At 44.0% G+C, this 6,021-nt stretch overlaps 1 pseudogene; it reads left to right on the plus strand.

Moving 5' to 3' along the window:
* Window positions 1-4,692: 4,692 nt before the first annotated feature.
* Window positions 4,693-4,810, plus strand: LOC126459232 (5S ribosomal RNA; annotated as a pseudogene).
* Window positions 4,811-6,021: the final 1,211 nt, after the last annotated feature.

Raw genomic sequence — 6,021 nt, forward strand, 5'->3', positions numbered from 1 at the left:
TGGCAGACTCAATGGCTGTAAACGGCAAGTAATAAGCTATGGACTGTGAAAATCAAACTGACTTTGGATTATCTGTTTCCGACCACAACGAGCTGAAGTAACACTTTTGAGGCGCAGAGTGGAACGTTGCCCGTTCACACACATGGAATTCTCTTACATCGCGAGCACCACTAGTGTATCAACAGTGTGGAGCACAACCGTCGGTGCTACACATTTTACCTGAATGTGTTTTATATAACGACCTGAGGGCAGGTCTTGGTGTCCCGCTGGACCTCCCCCTATTTTAACTAATCACAGCGTGAGGGTGGTCCGTGTTTAAGGTTTTGCATGGCGTCAGGACTCCTTCCTAAAATACTGGCTGTGCCATTTTAGTGTATCGCAGAGTGGTTTTGTTACAAAATATTTCTAAGGAACCATCCAGCCCGAGTAATACGGCCCCTTTTTAAATTTGTCTGTAGTAGTATTTTATCCCTGATTTTACCTGGTTATTCTGCTGCGTTCAATCTGATTTTTAGAGCAATGACAGTGTTGTATTTTAAATCCGTGTCTGTTGACAAGGAATTGTTCTACAATGTATTATTCTTTAACTGGTTTTCACCACACTCATCACTAATTATCATGTGCAAGGTCGCTGATGACCTCGCCATTTAGTGCCCTAAAACCATTACATCACATCAGTTAAATATGGCTTCTCCTTCTGGGAACCCTACGACGTGGGTTTTATAGAGGAAACAGAGAAGATCCAAGCAAGAGTAGCAGACCCTTTCGTAAGAGATAAAATGTCAAGGAGATGCTCATCGCTTTCCAGCGGCAGACGCTGCTAGAGGCAACACCATATGGTTTACCGTTAAAATTTCAAGAATGTGCTTTCATAGAAGCGTCACGAAATATATTGCTTTCTCATAATTATACCACGTGTTAAGCAAAATTAGAGAAATGGAGCTTATACAGAGATTTGAGGAAATTGAATAATTTTTTATTTCATCCGTCTCAGTTGTACTGATATAAAACTGAGCTGTATTGGTTACCGGTTTCGTACAGACACGCCCATTTTCAAACCATGCACCTTGCTATTTACAGTAATTATTCGTACAATATGGTCTGAAAATGTCTGTGTCAGCCCAAAACTGGTAACCACTACAGCTGAATTTTATATCAGTGCAACTGAGATGGACAAAATAAAGAATTATGCAGTTTCCTCAGTACTGGACAGTTGTAGAACTACCATTCCGTGGCAACAAGCCCGGAATAAGCAAGTATACAGAGTTTTACCAACAGTCGTTCAACGCGGGCGTCATTCGCAATTACGACACCCGCGTAGGAAAGTGGCAGTGTTTCACGGAGTATCATCCCCTCATACTGTAATGTGGCATGAAGAAATAGATATACGAAACGGTATCCAGAAGTTCTCTGAATGTATTAATTAAAAATATAACACCATACCCAGATACTGGTCTCCTCTTTCAGATTAATTCCCCTTGGGAGCGAATAGGCCGTCTCAACCATCAAGCTTCTTTTCAAATGTCTCCTGATGTCCCCCACTGCATCCATTCTTCTACCCTTCACCTTATTTAATGTCTTGGGGAAGAGGAAGCAGTCACAAGGATCTACGTCTGGTAAGTACAGCGAACGGGAAAGGATTGTTATCTTGAAACTTTCTTGGCCGATTAAAATTGTATACTGGACCGAGACTCGGAACCAGGCTTTTGCCTTTTATGGGCAAGTGCTCACCGATTGAGCTACCCAATCACGACTCACGACTCGTTCTCGCTGCTTCACTTCCGCCAGTTCACCATCTCCTACCTTCCAAATTTTACAGAAATACTTCTGCGGAACTTGCAGTACTAGCAGTCCTGGCCGGCCGGTGTGGCTGAGCGGTTCTAGGCGCTTCAGTCTGGAACCACGTGACAGCTACGGTCGCAGGGTCGAATCCTGCCTCGGGCATGGATGTGTGTGATGTCCTTAGGTTGGTTAGGTTTAAGTAGTTCTAACTTCTAGGGGACTGATGACCTCAGCTGTTGAGTCCAATAATACTCAAAGCCATTTGAACCATTTTGAACTAGCCTGGACAGCCTTGGGGACTGATACCAGAATGAATATTCACTCTGCAGCGGTGTGCGTGCTGATACGAGAGCGAGCGCCAGTCGCGTTCGAATAGCTCAGACAGTAGAGCACCTGCCAGCGAAAGGCAACGGTCCTAGGCTCGATACCAATAAATTTGAAGATGTAAATTATTACAAAATAAATATATTGCACACAAGCAGCCTTCTGGTAAAATTGGAGGTTTTCGAACTCAGACTGCAAAATAACGAGACTTCTTTTGTTGTAAAAACTTTATTGACTCATTTTCGACATACCCCATCAGCAAAACCTCAAAACAAACTTGACAGAATATATTGTGTGAGGTGAAAACTCTGTCATGAAATCTTGGGTCTCGCAGGAGCCCTGTACAGACGTACCATCGTTCAATCGCCGCACAACCTCCCTCATAGAGGACGCAGAAATGGATATCTCTGACGCAGGAAAGCAGATGAAAGAGTTGAATAGAAGTGAGTCATCAGGTCAAGGAATGGCGGTTTGCTGCTTGACACAGTCACGGATCTGCAAAGCAACGTGAGATGGATCGAGCACTTAAAGTGGATTGTAGAGAAGAAGAATGGTCAACTCCCGTTTATGGGGAGAACTGAAGTTTAGATCTGTAAAGGAGAACAGGTGCAAAACACTTGTACTATCTATTCTTGAGTAGATCCTTCTGCTCACCTTTCTACCAGGTCGGATTAAAGAAAAACATGGAAACAGTTCAGAGGTGTATGCTAGATATATTAGCAATAGGCGCGATCAACACAGAGATTTACTTTTCGCGAAACACTATTGATAAAGTTTTGAGGGGCGACTATTGCGATATTATGCAGAACAATACTGCGTCCACCAAAATACATCTCGTGCAAGGTAGAGGAAGCAGATCTTTTAAGGTACTGCACAGATAATCGTTTTTTCTTGCTCCATTTGAGAGCGGAACAGAAAAGGGAACAACTGCTATAGTTTTAAAATAAAACCGTATAGATCGCTTAATAAGATACCTTTATTTATCACACTGTTTCGGCTACTGACATCATCAGATATCAAACAGCTTACTACTTGCAAAACGAGGTTCAATATCAATATTCAAAAACTATGCGCATTCGTTTAGTTGACACCCCGATTAGGAAAGGTATTCAAGACCGACATAGATATCTGATTATAGCAATAGCCAAAACGGTCTAATAAATAGTGAAAATTTTAAGCCCTCTAGACGGTTTGATTCGCGAAATATTTACAATGCTCGGGGGTTCATACAGGAGAGAAAAAATATTGAAACACCAAAACCACAAGACATTACCATTCCTAACATGGTGTAGAAAAATTATTGCCATTCCAAACAGCTTCCATTCATCACGGAATGAAAAATTTCGGGTTCTCCATGGATTTCAAGGAAATATTATGCCCCTCTTCCTTCAAAATAGCCGGCCGGTGTGGCCGTGCGGTTCTAGACGCTTCGGTCTGGAAACGCGTGACCGCTACGGTCGCAGGTTCGAATCCTGCCTCGGGCATGTGGCATGTGTGTGTGTGATGTCCTTAGGTTGGTTAGGTTTAAGTAGTTCTAAGTTCTAGAGGACTGATGACCTAAGATGTTAAGTCCCATAGTGTTCAGAGCCATCTGAGTGATTTCCGTCAAAATATGACAAGTTCAGCTAACAATGAGTGAGACATATAGCGATCGCGTACCCTCCACTCCAAAGTAGACCACAAGGTTCGATTTTACTGAGACCTGGTGATTGATATTGCCAGGAGAGAAATGATAGTAAAACCAGTCCTCGACGGTGCGAGCTTTGTGAATATGGTCCTATAGTTTTGGAACGCAGCGTAAACATTGTGGAACACACTTTGTACCATGGGGTGGACCTGATCAGCCAAAATGGTCACATCATCTTTGGCTGTAATACGACTTCACAGAGTAACCAGCGGGTCCATGGCTGTCCATATCATTAACGAACCCCCGCGATGTTTCATTTTTGGGAGATTACCAGATATTCGAAATAGCGTGAAACAGGCCTCATCCGACCAAACGGCATTCTTTCATTTCTCCATACTCCCGTTTCGCCGCCAGGAGTTCCTGTTACGGGCATTTATATCAGTGATGAGCGGTTCTGGAATTCCAGCTCGTCTTGCAGTTCCGTGCTTGCAGAGCTCTCTTCGTATTGGTTTGATGTTGTCAGGATTCACGTGTACGACATTCAGTTCTGCACACATGGGCTACCTTGGTATCGTCACGATCAGCAATGTTCTACCCGCATTACAACAGACTTTTTTTTTTGAGTCATCAGTCATATGACTGTTTCGATGAGGCCCGTTCCGAATTACTCTCCTTTGCCAGCTTCTTCATCTCAGAGCAGCACTTCTAACCTACGTCCTCAATTATTTGCTGCATGTGTCCCACAGTCATTGAATCTGCGCAGAATCTTCTCATTCCTTATTCTAAAAGTATACCTAATTTTCAACATTCGTCTGTGACACCACATCTCAAATGCTTCACTTCCCTTCTGTTCCGGTTTTCCCAGAGTCCATGTTTCACTACCGTACAATGCTATGCTCCAAACATACATTCTTGAAATTTCTTCTCCCAAATTGAGACCTATGTTTGATACTAGGAATGGCAATGGCCTTGCCTCAGTGGCTGCACCGGTTCCTGTGAGATCACCGAAGTTAAGCGCTGTCGGGCGTGGTCGGAACTTGGATGGGTGACCATCCAGGCCGCCATGCGCTGTTGCCATTTTGGGGGTGCACTTAGCCTCGTGATACCAATTGAGGAGCTACTCGACCGAATAGTAGAGGCTTCGGTCAAGAATACCATCATAACGACCGGGAGAGCGGTGTGCTGACACCACGACCCTCCCATCCGCATCCTCTTCTGAGGATGACACGGCGGTCAGATGGTCCCGATGGGCCACTTGCGGCCTGTAGACAGAGTGTTTTTGATGCTAGAAGACTGTTCATGGCCAGAAATGCCTTTTTGACAGTGCTAGCATGCTTTTGATGTCCTCTTTGCTCCATCCGCCATGGGTTAATTTGTTGCCTATATACCAGAATTCATTAACTTCATCTACTTCACGACCATCAATGCTGACGGTCACTTTCTCGCTGTTCTCATTTCTGCTACTTCTCATTACTTTCGTCTTTCTTCGATTTACTCTCAGTCCATATTCTGTACTCATTAGGCTGTTCGTTTCATTCAGCAGATCCTGTAATTCTTCACTTTCTCTAAGTGTGGCATTGCCATCAGCGACTAGTATCATTGACATCCTTTCACCTTGAATTTTAATCCCACTCCTGAACTTTTCTTTTATTTCCATCATTGCTTCATCGATGTACAGATTGAACAGTAGAGATGAAAGACTACATCCCTGTCTTACACACATCTTTAATCCGAATCGACTGAGCTCCGACTTAATGCACTCACAACTCCACAGAACACTGTTCTGTTCACGACTGCCACTTGGAACGTGTTGAGGATATGGCAGAGGTGCCGTTTACGGCGAAATACAGTAGCGCAACCTGAGGCTTGGCTACCATCTGTACTTTCCTGTTCATCCAAGCATTCCCCGCCGTTTTTCTACAGTTTTCACCCACCCCTTTATTTCCCTTATCAATAAAATGATTAATGAAAGAACAGGGTACCCTCGGCATGCATCTTATGGTAGCTTACGTGTGCGCAGATTTAGGTATAGGAAAGTTACGACTTGACACATTGGTTCGGTAGCATTTACACAGCCGGCCGCTGTGGACGAGTGGTTCTAGGCCCTTCAGTCCGGAACAGCACTGCTGCTGCTGCGGTCGCGGGTTCGAATCCTGCCTCGGTTCAAAATGGCTCTGAGTACTATGGTACTTAACATCTGAGGTCATCAATCCCCTAGAACTTAGAACTACTTAAACCTAACTAACCTAAGGACATCACACACATCCATGCCTGAGGCAGATTTCGAA

Source organism: Schistocerca serialis, chromosome 2 (genome assembly GCF_023864345.2).
Source record: "Schistocerca serialis cubense isolate TAMUIC-IGC-003099 chromosome 2, iqSchSeri2.2, whole genome shotgun sequence".
Lineage (NCBI taxonomy): Eukaryota > Metazoa > Arthropoda > Insecta > Orthoptera > Acrididae > Schistocerca > Schistocerca serialis.